Raw genomic sequence first — 13,817 nt, 5'->3', positions numbered from 1 at the left:
CTAATTGTCACGTCTCTTGTGCGCCTCTGAGTTGGGGAAAACGAGGGGCCACCATTGAAAACCGCCAAAAGACGGTGCATGCCTGGCGGGGCGACAGATGGTGCATGCTCTGTGGAGGAGCGGCAGCGCGACACGAACATTTGAGAACGCGCTGTATAAGCAGCGGCGCTTGTATGAGAGAGGCATCTCCCTTCGCCTCAGTTTGGCAGCCGTACTTAACGCCATTAACGCAACCCCTGCTGCGAGGCCAGGGCGAATCATCGAGCGTGGCTTTGGTCCACAAACCCCGCGGGGTATAGATGTCGGAAAATTCAAAGGGCGGCGCTGTCGCGGAAGCGCCCCCTAGTTGTTTTGTCACTTCGAAAATGGTGCAGTGTTGCGGAAGCTACAGGGCCTGTTCAGTTCAGCAGTGCGTATACAATGCGCAATGCATGTCGATGCGTTTTGCATTGCGGGAATGTAAGTTTCTGTTGCATCTCGGCGAGTGCAGAGCTCATTCCCAACCGTTAAAAGTTCGGGGTAAAATCAATCGTTTGAAGGTGCCTCCCGCGAACAAAGAGTATTTAGCAGCACACACGCATAGGCGCGAACTGTTACAGTGATGCCGAAGTAATTCTCTCACATCGACGTGACTTGCTGCGGTTCGAAGCTTCCATCGGTGCTGAACGCTTTTAGCGCAGCGCAGAACATCACACGCGCGCGATTGGACCACCTGGGTGTTCGTGCGTTTGTGTCGGCCCGCGATAAATTCCGCGCTCGTCGTGTCTCCCTCAGTTCGGACTGGAGCGGTCCGACGGTGAATAGGAAGAAGCTCCCACAATGGGGAATAAGGGATGCCTCACAGAGACCTCACAGGTAACATCTGCCTTTTCGGCGCCCGCGCTATTGTGACACCTTTGGCACCCGCTGGAGCCCTGGGTGCTCGCTCAACAGGGGACGCCCGCCCACGGAGACCGTCCATGGGAAAGAGCGCCCTCTGCTTGTGGTGGCGGCGGTAAGAACCGCAGCGGTGGTGACCGCCCAGCGGTGCGACCGGCCGCAAAAGTCGACTCCCTCCCGCCGAAGAAGAGAAAGCAGAGGCCTGGCCACCCGGGGCACGTTCCTGGACCCCCTAACCACAGGCTGTCCCCCAAATGCGTCTTCAAGACGTCGGGGTCCACTGGAAATCAGCGGGCGCAATGATTCGACCTAAAGGGGCAAAAGTCACCCGCAGACAATGGGTTGAATGGGACTCGAGAGTGCACTTTTCTTTTTTCCCACGGCATCGAAGTTCCAGTTCGATGGAAGCTGCATACAGGTTGGCAGGCGCCAAATGTTCCGCTAGACGTATACATGTGCGATGTCCATAGTGTTCGGAGGATAATGCACGTGTCAAACGTCTGACCCGTGCACTGTCTTATTTGATGAGCCAATTTAACTGTATATGCGCTTTATTTGTTTTACAACCTGTAAATAAACCTCTCTTTATGTTACACTTTTTATAATTCACTTTTCCTTTCCCGTGATTTTAACCATGGAGGAAAGCTTAGCAACCTTGCAGGGAGCTACGCGCCCTACGTCAACTCCATTCTTGCGAACAATCTTCAAATTGTCGAGCACAGAATGCCCAGCCACCTTATAGCTAAAGGCATGCATGATCAACAGGAAGGTTACTTACATACGTGCACGCATGGCATAACCACAATATTTTTTTTTGTTTTGACACGATATATATCGTTAAAGAGCTCGTATCGCTGAAATTTCGTCGTTGGTAAAGAGAGAAAAATCATCGTCTTGAGCATGACCGAAAAATGGAGCAAGATGCACAGAATGAAAACATTCCAGGCCCGAGTGAGGATCGAACGGGGGTTATTTGGGGCAGGCAAGTGCTCTCACACATCCACGCGTCTGCTTGGAAACGCAGTGAAAATAATTTCCTAATGTCTGCTTAACCCATATATACTTTTTATGGTAGGATGTTACTCGAGAAGTTTAAGTTGTGGGTTACTACAATGCAATCGATAATGTTGAAAGTGGCTTGTGTCAGGGAAGCTTTCGCATATGGCTGCATTCTGTACCATGCTTTAAACCAAGGAGAAATATGCGCTTCAAATCTTTTCGAACTTGTTATTCACCCAATACGAGGCCCATAAGGGAATAGGCGTATAGTAACGTGTGTGCCTTTCGTTGTGGGTGGCCGGCTTTAAACCGTAACGTCGTTATAATCGCCTGGTCTGACACCTGATGATAATGTGCGCTTTTACCACCCGTTATTACTGCGATATTACATGCTTTATTTCGAAGAATGTATACAGGACGCGTGCGTTTGTAGGATACGAGTTATAACTTTCAGTGCATTTCCAAACAGAGGAAGTCATTTGTACCCTATTTCCAGGCAGGTGTGTGGCTGTGTGGTAAGCGTCTTACATCGCAAACAACCCGGGTTCGATCCTCAATCGAACCCGAATTTCGTTATTGTTTGTCTCCGGGACAGAGGGTTTCCCTCTGGTATGGTATACTTCCTCACAGGATATACCGCTGGATTTCTTTCTGCACAGTGGAATCAGCAACTTTGCTGTGGTTGTGGTATACCAAGGAATGACGGTGCCGTGTATAATTCGTATACCATGAGTGGACGACACTGTACGTATACATCGACGTATAGAAAATAAAACAGGGATCGCATCCTGCCATGTGACGTTCGCGTATACATTGCAATAGGATGGAAAAGTGGGCTATAGTTGGTAATTCGCGTATATATACCGTCGTTTAAGAGAACGCGGTTCACGCCGTTTCGCCTTCTATACGCCCTCGAAGTTGTCTGAAGACACTGATGAGCTGACATCTGACTGTCTGAACGCGCTGATCAGCTGACATCTGACGCTGATTAATTTGCAGAGCGTGCCGAGGAAGCTTGCCCGCTCGCGCGACTGCATGCACATCACTCTGCAACAGCAAGCAGTTGCACGTCACGACAGCACGCATGCACCACAGAGATGCGCCATATATAATTCCGGAGACAAAACTTTGGATCTGGACGCCTGTTCGTCACCGCAGCCTCCGAGAGATCGCTTAGTTTCTACTTCGGTTCACATATAAAGCGCTAGGCCGCGCGAGTGACGTAACCTATACGTAGTGTATCGCCAACACGGACACAAAGGAAACGACATAGCTGTTCCACACAGTTCATGTCGTGCGCATGAAGCCTTATAATGGGCGTCCACGATTTCGCCATATTGTTCAGTTCTTTTTCTTTTATTTGTGTTAATGTCATTGCCTCGATGATTGATTTATATGTGGGGTTTAACGTCCCAAAACCACCATATGATTATGAGAGACGCCGTAGTGGAGGGCTCCGGAGATTTCGACCACCTAGGGTTCTCTAACGTGCACCCAAATCTGAGCACACGGGCCTATACAACATTTCCGCCTCCATCGGAAATGCAGCCGCCGCAGCCGGGATTTGAACCCGCGACAATGCCATTGCCTCGATCATCATTCATCGACTGAGCGTGTGGGACATTCTCTCATTTTCGTACTTTTGTTTTGTACAAGCAGCTCGATTTCTATCTTTTCTTCCTTACACCTTTTTTTCTTTTTTGAGCATCGAGGCGATGCCCTATTTCGCGAAGGGAGGAGCAATGCGACCTTGAAATTCATGGCATGTGGCACTGGTCGCTAAAGAAAGAGGTGCGCGAGCTGCCATTTTTAGGACAATCTTTAGGACAACAGTTCATATAGCTCATTCTAATTTAACTTCCGACAATTTTGTCTTCGTAAAAACCCAGCGATAGGCTTTCTGCTTGAATGTTTAAGATTTCAGAGTTTCAGATTGAATAGTTTTGTCCCTTCGCCTGAAGAAGTGTTGCCACAAATTTTCAAATTTACGTATATAAATAATTAACTATTAGTCAGAACACAAAACAACTTCGCGGATACATTGAGACATTGCAAGCCTGATAATCCATTCAATATTGTTCTACACCAAAAAGATGAGAAGGGATCCACTCATAAGTTTACCTTGTTTTGCCCATTTTTTATTGGAGCCTGCATCCCTTTCTGATTGCATTCTTTACTGGCAATATCTCTGCGCAGAAACCTTGCACAACGCTCCATTAAAAGGCTCAGCGAATTTAATTTGGTTAGGTTGAACTGTTCTGACGCGCTGCCAGTACACACTCGATTTTGCTCACACTGTTTTCATTGCTGTGCAATACTCCTTGAGACTAGGCGACAATACTAGCCGTCATTATAAAGTATAGAGAACATAAGCTTTCGAGTGCAATACAGTTCATATCAATGCGGTAGGTGCAGTAGGCTATAGTGTGTCAGCAAACAATGACTGCAATGCGGAGTGGGAGCACCACCTTAAGCAATGTTTCGCGTTTAAGGGGCCCTGGAACAGTTTTTGATCATGGTCATAGGCTGCTTGGTATATGCTCAGTATAAATATCAGCCGTCATGCAGACACTGCGGAAGCAGGGCGTCGATGAACTATATATATGTAAACATCCTGAAAGAAATCTACAGGGGATCAACTGCTGGCATAGTGCTTCATGAAGAGAGCAACAGAATACCAATCAAGAAGGGTGTAAGGCAGGGGGATACAACCTCCCTGAATGCTATTTACCGCGTGCTTACAGGGGGTTTTCAGAAGCCTAGAATGGGAACAGTTAGGGATAAGAGTTAATGGAGAGTACCAACGTTACTAGATCCTGCACTCTAGTAACGTTGATCTAGTAACGTCGGGAGAGTACCTTATAGTAAACCTGCGCTTCACCGATGACATTGCATTGCTGAGTAACTCAGGGGACGAATCGCAACTCATGATTACGGAGTTAGACAAGAAGAGCAAAAAGGTAGGTCTTAAAATTAATCTGCAGAAATCGAAAGTAATGTACAACAACCTCGGAAAGGAGCAGCGCTTCGAGATAGGTAATAGTGCACTTGAAGTTGTAAAAGACTATGTCTACCTATAGGGCAGGTAATAAGCGCAGAGCCTAACCACGAGATTGAAGTAACTAGACGAATAAGAATGGGGCGGATCACATTTGGCAAGCACTCTCAAATTATGACAAGTAGATTGCCACTATCTTTCAAAGGGAAGGTATATAACAGCTGTATCTTGCCGGTACTTAGTTACGGAGCAGAAACCTGGAGACTTACAAAGAGGGTTCATCTTAAATTGAAGACGACGCAGCGAGCAATGAAAAAAAAAAAGGTAGGTTTAACCTTAAGAGGCAAGAAGAGAGCAGAGTGGATCAGGGAACAAGCGGGAGTTAAGGATATCATAGCTGAAATCAAGATGAGGAAATGGACATGGGCCGGGCATGTATAGCGCGTAGACAGGATAACCGCTGGTCATTAAGGGTAACTAACTGGATTCCCAGAGAAGGGAAGCGGGTTAGGGGGAGACAGAAGGTTAGGTGGGCAGATGAGATTAAGAAGTTTGCAGGTACACATTGGCAGCAGCAAGCACAGGACCGGGTTAGCTGGCGGAACGTGGGAGAGGCCTTTGTCCTGCAGTGGACGTAGTCAGGCTGCTGCTGCTGCTGCTGCTGCTGCTGCTGCTGCTGCTGCTGCTGCTGCTGCTGCTGCTGCTGCTGGTGATGATGATGATGATGATGATGATGATGATGATGATATGCTACTTCTGATCAGTAGTATAGAGGCTACCGAGAACATGAAAGTCGAATATGCGCACAATTTATATACACCTTTTCCGTCAAGGCTATATAGTCCTCTCTGGGCTGTTGTTAGTGCGCGTGACCCCCTAAAAAATGCACTGCCACGGCTGTGACGTCGGCTTTTGTACTCTCGTGCAACAGCCACGAAAGATGGAAATACTTCTCTCCGTAAAAAAAAAAAAGGTCCACGAATTCTAGTGGTCCGCCTTCGATTTAAACGTCGCGAGCTTTGATTTAAGCGTCGTGGGCTGCCTATTGTGGCTGTCGCCGCGTGCAATCGCGATCAATGTATGCCACGCGTTACAAGAAAGACAAGAAAAGATTGAAGCTCGTGATGCGCACTGACAAAGAGATTTACGGCTACGAGACTACCTGAATGCCTGAATTAGCACACTTGATGATCCTGCCGCCCGGTTCTTGGCCGATCCCCCTTTGTGGGCGAGTGCCAGCAAAGCTGAAGGTTCATCATCATCATCACCATGTGTGTATCTCTTTTAGTGCGCTCGACAGTATATACAGCACAGAAAAGAGCACTTGGTGTATATGATTGTAAAAAAAAACAATTGCGGCATGTGATCCGTGAAGCGTGATGGTGAATAACGAGACTATGCTCCATCATAACTAAGACAGGTGTTGCAGGGCCCCTCTAAAAGGGAACTTTTTTTTGTCATTTTTCTGAGGAGAGTGGTATCCGCTATAAGCACTTGCTAGATATTTTGTGCCAATTGTCCCTGCAGTGGCTGACGACTATGAGAAATTATGGCTGAAATGGGTATGCGCCACAGTTAATAGGGGGAACAAGAACAAGCTTTTGTAATGGGCTGCAGCATTGGACGGCCCACTCATTACGCTATATAATCGCATTGTGTGACGACTGGTTGTTCTTTCGCTGTTGTAAAGCGCTTTATAAGTCGTATTAACGCAATTGCTTTCCCCACATCAAGCATACTTAAGGCAAGTTTGACAAAAGTTTTTTAGAACATTTACGACGAACTATAGACTTTAGACCGGACTGGTACTCCGTCTTAGAGAACTGTTTGACCTCACCCCTTTTTTGTTTGTATAACACGATGTGAAGAACTCTTCATGTGAGGAACTCACGCTGTGTTAGCCATTTAGTGTCTATGAGTAACGCTTGAGCGCTTACTTTGGCGATTTGATTGTACTTTTGTTCGCTTGATTTTGTCTTTATTGCGCAAGTACTTTATTAAATACCATGAAAAAAAGGCTAGTTTGACAACAAGTCACAAGCACCGGTGTAGATCAGTGATAGAATACTGGGCTGGCACCCAGCGGACCCGGGTTCAAGCACCACTGTGTCATTGGTGCTAGGATTTTTTGTTTTCTAATTTCGCGCGATGTGGTTACGGACAATGGCGGCAGCGGTGGCGGGCAACATCCAACTGTGTGTGACCCGAGTTGTGATCTCGTAACAACTTTCGCTGTAAAAAAAACAGTTACAAAAAAAACAGCCGCACTACCTCCGCGCTGACTGCTCCAGGGGAATCAGATCGCTCCAAAGCGAATACTAGACAACAAAATTAGTCCCAATTATTTGATTTGTTCACGACACTCGAAAAAAAAAAAACGTGAATTCTGATAGAAAAGTATACAGCTTGCGCGAATAGTGAATTTTATGTTCGAAGCGAATAGCGATTTTGGTCGAACAATTTAGAACCGAATTCGAATATTATATGACATAAAAATGGGCATGCTTATTATGATCTAACTAACCTGCGCAATATTTTTAACTGAGATACAGCCTCTATGCAAACGCCATTTTTTTTGTTTTCTTCTAAAGGAAGTAGAAACAACTTTGAGTAGTAGCAGTATTTGACTTTAGGTAGGACGCAGGTGATATAACCTGTAAACTACGCAAAATTAAATAAATTATTATACTTGAAGCATATAAGCCTGCATAAAAACTTTACGCTTTAAAAATTTGAATCGATTTGAGCATAATATGTTCCTTTAAAGGGGCCCTGTAACATTTTCCCATGTAGCCATAGAATGAATTCAATGAAGGAGCTTATTGCCTCATAAATTCAATGCCGCAAAAGGTTTTGAATCCATCCAGCACGAGCCGAGTTGCAAAAACTTATCGCATGCTCTCTTCTCGTCCGGGCGAAAGCACTAGAAGCTAAGCAGGGAGAGATAGCACGGGGAAAGAAAATACGTCACGTGGACCTCGTGACCTTGAGCACTTTTTTCTATCTTTTCCTTCAAATATATACGTGGCTTTTCAGTGCAATCACGCACGTATATGCTTGGGCAAGTCCAGGGCTCCCGCAGCGGCTTTAGTAACGACCGACCGCGCCATGCTCTAGTCAGCCAATGGCTGATACAATGGCTGTGATTACGGGATTTTTGAGCTTATGGCATCAATTGTTCAGAGGAGAGAGCAATTTTAGGGGCGAAACTCTTTAAAGCGGCACCCGTTCTTCTCTCGCCGTAGTGCGTAACATGTCTTACGCTTTGATCTGCAAGGTGCTGCCGATGGGAGATTTCTCCTGTGTGTTGTTGAACAATAAAAAAATTCGCAGCGTGCGCGTTAACTAAAAATCGAATTCTCCTGTCTCTCATTCCCCATTAGCAGCCATTGGCATGTACGTTGAGCACTATCTGACAAGAAAGGGTTGCTACGTTATACTCGCTGGGTGTAACCTCCTTGGTTTTAGAAAGGTCTAGCGAGCGTTGGGCCGCAGTGCATGAATACAGTGAACTAGTATATACCATGAACTCGAGGTGGTTAAAGGTGGGAAGTAGACACGAAGCGCAAGCCGTAATAAAGTGTGCGTGTGCCTCCTCTCGTTCAGTCCTTGGAATGTCCGCTGGATGGCGTAGCTTTCATACGCGGAATATATGATGAAAAGATGCGAGATGGTGGTACTTGAAGTATTGACTAGATGGACGAACGGACACACAAACAGATGCATGGACGAATGGACGGACGCAGGAGCGGATGCATGGACGAACGCAGGGATTGACGCACGGATGGACTTGCGGACGCACGAACAGACGCACGCACGCACGGGCGGATGGATGGACGCAAGGACGGTCACACAGACGGATGCATGGACGGACGGAAGCGAGAACGAATAGACGGACGGATGCTTCACCCCACTCTCCGTCATTCACCCCGTGGATATGCTGCCATTTTTAGCTGAGTGAGAAATTATTGCGGCTTGCAGGCCACGCGCTGCGATGTAATATTTGGCCCGCGTGTTCTCAGTAGCCTCGAATAACAATCGGCAGTGTTTTCTGGGAATGCTCAAAATGTGTTGCAGGGCCACATTAAATTTGAAGTAGGGCTTCACGGCAGAGCGAGTTTTCTTTGAAGAAGTGCTTTCACATCTTAGCGTTTATACACTACAGTGAAACAAGCGTTACAAGGCGTTACATGCAGAATATCAGTTAAGAACACCTTTATAAGAAGCTTGCCTTGGGCAGCAATTCTTGTCCCTTATATGAGATGTATCTTATAAGCAGGATACCTCGTGTGCATTTTCTTATCCCATATTTTGCTGTAGGCACACTGGTGCCTCTCATACCTATTTGTCTCTTATATGAGTGTCTCTTATAAAGGAGTTCGACTGTATACACTTATTCGTTCATTGCAAATACCTCAAAATTTTAATAATTTGAATTAGATCAAATACTCTACTATTTGTTCAAATATTCGAATCACTCGAATATTCGCACAAGCTTAAATAGTATACATATACAGGGCTATAAAAATGAAACTAAAAAGATTATACTAATATTTGTTGGCTTAACAAAAAATAAATGTGCTGAAGTGTGTGGCACTTATTCACTTTAGTTTTAAAACTTATGCTAGTGTTTTGTATTCCATCAATAGAAGGCAGCCCGATTTTGGAGAAACATTTTAACTGGGTTACCATTGAATAATACGTGACGCGTGGATACTGCGATTCCTTTAAAAGGCAGACATTGCAATTTTTTCGGCACAAGCGCAACACTTGTTGAAAGTGTCTTTCGTAGCTGCGACAATCTAGATGATACGCCAGCCGAGTAATAAAGCTATGAAGTAGGCCGGCTCAGAAAACCGTGAGTGCTACCAAAAAGAAGATAAAAGAAGCGCAGGATGAAAGGGAGCTTCGTCTACATTTACAAGCAGGTGCACCCTTATACCGGCGTGCCGAGCAAAGCGACGCTGATCATGAACAAATTTGTCAACGGCATCTTCGAACGTATACATCGCCGTTGAGGCGTCTCACGCACTACAGCAAGCAAGCGAGCCACCACCATCAGCTGCAAAGTGCTGACAGCCATTTGCCTGTTGCTATCTGGCACATGGTCTCCGAAGCCACAAAGGCCGTCACAAGTGCACTTTCTCAAAGTAAAAGATGTGGACAATTAATTTTCTTCCTTATCTTAGACCTGAGTGTCGGACAACTCGGTTCATCACCAAAGCGCACGGAGTGCTGCGTTTGTGTTTGTATATATATATATATATATATATATATATATATATATATATATATATATATATATATATATATATATATATATATATATATATATATATATATATATATATATATATATATATATATATATATATATATATATATATATATAGTGAGATCTAACAGACAATAATGCCAAGGAAGATAACTTGCAAAAAGATAACACTTGCCGTGGGCAGGATCCCAAGTTATCTTTTCACCCACTTTTCTTCATATTTACATTACAATTTGGTCTAACATCTTCCCCTATACTTCCCTTGGCATTATTGTCTGTTAGATCTCATTATTATTGTGTAAAACACAGAAAAACGAGCCCTTAGGCATACACTTCTTTCCTTAATTCATTAACGAGGGTCTCGTACTGGCAGACTTAGTGCCTTAAGGATACGAGGAACTATTGGTCAGCTGCCCACTCGTAACAAGTTCACGTGCTACGTGATGCCAAACAGCCTCGGCTTTAAAAGAGTGTGCCACACTCGCCGCCATGGCTACTGGTGGCGCTGACTATAGTCCCACGTTTAATTCTCATATAAACCCTATAAAGTGGCTGGGGGGATAGCTGTCGTGGTAGCTCAGTGGCAGAGCATCGAACGCGTCATTCGAAGGTAGCAGGTTCGGATCCTGCTCACGGCAAGTTATCTTTTCACCCACTTTTCTTCATATTTACATTACAATTAGGTCAAACATCTTCCCCTATACTTTCCTTGGCATTATTGTCTGTTAGATCTCATTATTATTGTGTAAAACACGGAAAAACAAGCCCTTAATTAAATATACACTTCTTTCCTTTATATATATATATATATATATATATATATATATATATATATATATATATATCATATATATATATATATATATATATATATATATATATATATATATATGAGATCTAACAGACAGTAATGCCAAGGAATGTACAGGGGAAGTTATTAGAACCAATGGAATGTAAATAAGAAGAAAGAAGAAAAAAAGTGGATGAAAAACTAACCAGCCGTGAGCAGGAATCGAACCTACGACCTTCGAATAACGCGTTTGATGCTCTAACCACTGAGCTATCACAGCGGCCTTCGCTCCATCTACTTTTTTGGGTTTATATGTGAATTTAGAAGTAGGAGTGACAGTCAGCGCCATCTATAGGCCAAACGACGAGTGTGAAAACGCGTTATTCGAAGCGTTATTCGAAGCATTATTCGAAGCGTTATCCGTAGCGAGTGTCGTGTTTTCTTGTCCTCTTCGTCCCCGTCGAATTTGCGCTACGACACCATATGGTTAAAAGATGCCTTCCGAGTGTTGTTGCGTGAATAAACCTAATTCTTAAGTGTATGCTTTCTCGTACGTCACTGAAATCCTATGGCCTCTTTCCTTGCGTGACTGTTGATCTTAAACTCGGCAAGTCTCCACTTGTTAATGATCTCTTAACTCCCCCTTGCATGGCTGTTATTTATTTTATTTTTTTGCAGTGCTCGGTCTACTGCCACATGATGTACTATAGTGGATGTAGTCCTGCCAAAATCCAGTAAGCAAGTTCATTATTTGCATTTCATTATCCTTCTATGTCCTTCGGTTCACATGCTTATTTGGTTCGTTGGCCGTTTCACTCATGTTCTGAAATGTTATATGCGTCTTTCGGGTGTTCAATCACTCGATCCTGTATGTGTTATTGCTCCTGTGTCATACCTCAGTGTATTATTGCAAATGCTGTTGGACTTGTATTTTATGTTCGCGTCTTGAGTTCACATTCGGCTGCATGTGTTGTTATCATCAGACATATGTGCAGTTGTTCTGTTTTTTCTTTCTTTTTTTTATTTCGGCTGTCGACTGAAACGATGCAATGTGATGTACCCACTCCTGCCGTGGCTCCCAAAAGGCAGCCGGCAGTATCTGATAAATAAAAAAAAATATACGCGCGTCCCAAACTAGTGCACCGAATGCATTTACATTCAGATTTGGCGTCCATTGTGTCGTGTAGCGAGAAGGTGCGCGTTTGCGGTCATCACTTTTAAATGCACATCAAACACGAAAGCCACATATTGTGGACTAGGAAGTCAACAAATTGGGTCTTTGCTGTACGCAACACCATTACCCGTTCGATCACAACAATTATATGTTTTTAGTTATCGACAGTTTAGGTGGCGCATTTTTATGCTAAGGCGCTGCATAATTCAAAGAAAATGAGGGGGAAGGAGAGGGTTATAGCAAGTTTTCTTTATCATTCAAATTCGATCCAATCAGACATATCACATCAACCGTTATACTTTCATCGACAAATGAATTGAAATTTATTACGATCACAGCCTACCTGCACTGCTAAAAGAACCAGATTTTCTTCAGTTACAAGCACTAAAATACGCTGTCTCAAAAGTTGCTATACGCAATGCATATAAGCCCATATAACGGGCTTTTATTGAAATCTCTAATCAAATATCGTGTTATTCGATTTTTTTTTCAGTACCAACTGAAGTGCATGCATTATATGCAACATTACTAGAAGCACATGATTCCCCCACTGCTTTACCTAGGCTTGCACTCGGCAACTATTGTTGTACCAGTGCAACCACTCCTCCTTCGAATGGTCCTTCCAGCGTGCGGGATACATGGTGGCGCAGCAAGGGGGGGGGGGGGCACCATGGTCTGGCGGATCATTTATGATTTAGCCCCAGTAGCTGATTAGGTGCGGAGCGATTTCGATATGCCCATCATCGACTTTGTCTATGAGTTGATGATATGTGGCGCATTCGGGGACGTACCTTTGTTGTCAGTTGTCCCGAGAATAAGAAACAGCATAAGGTGGCTCGCATACCCTTATGCTGCCATCTCAACGCGTAAACACTGTGCAAAAATCTGCTTCTTTCTCCAAAGTGGTCCTAATCCATAACACCAGAATTTTAATCACAGTATAACCTAGGCGATAGTCATACGCAATTTCGGTGTGATACGAAGTTTTTCTGTTGTTCCGGCCACGCCCCATTAGCCTGCAGGGTGCGCTGTTGCCGAAGAGTCGGGAAGACAAAGCAACCACGCACTGACATGCGCGCTGTGCGGCCAATTCGTCAAAATAGACCACCACCAGCGCGCTGTAGCGCCAGAGATTGTGTGCGCGAATCTTGGAGGCCTCTGTGTATCTTTGCGTTTAGATTACAGATGACGCTGACGTTGCTCTGTCTTTAGGGAGCCTACATGAATGCTCCCTATCTCTCTTTTTCTTCAATGCGCCAGCATGTGCTGTGGTGCTCGAGGCAGGGTCGTATTGTGTTTACACGTGCCTTCCACGAAAGCGATGTCCTTGCTATCGCGGACATTCTATGAAAGGTGAACGGGGCCTGAAAAAGGAAGCGGATGGCCTTAGCAAAGGAGCTGTGCCTCAAAACATCAACATGCGTGATTGCTGGGCAGGCACACAGACCAACAAGCTCAACAGACGTTGCTTTCTGCGCATTGCCATCTTTTACATGCGCTTCTAGTGAGGTGAGGTATAAAAATTGCGATAGCCCCTCGTAGATTGAATTTTTTTCCAGATTTATCTCTATAACATCAATCGGTAGACGTGACAAATATTTTGACTGCAGTTACTAATAGACACTGCCAGAATTATAGATTGCACAGCACTTGAAACGAACTGCTGAATGGTCTCTGGACGACATCTGCCCCATGCACATGC

This window comes from Rhipicephalus microplus, chromosome 4 (assembly GCF_043290135.1).
Source record: "Rhipicephalus microplus isolate Deutch F79 chromosome 4, USDA_Rmic, whole genome shotgun sequence".
Lineage (NCBI taxonomy): Eukaryota > Metazoa > Arthropoda > Arachnida > Ixodida > Ixodidae > Rhipicephalus > Rhipicephalus microplus.
Note: the sequence above shows the minus strand (reverse complement) of the source record.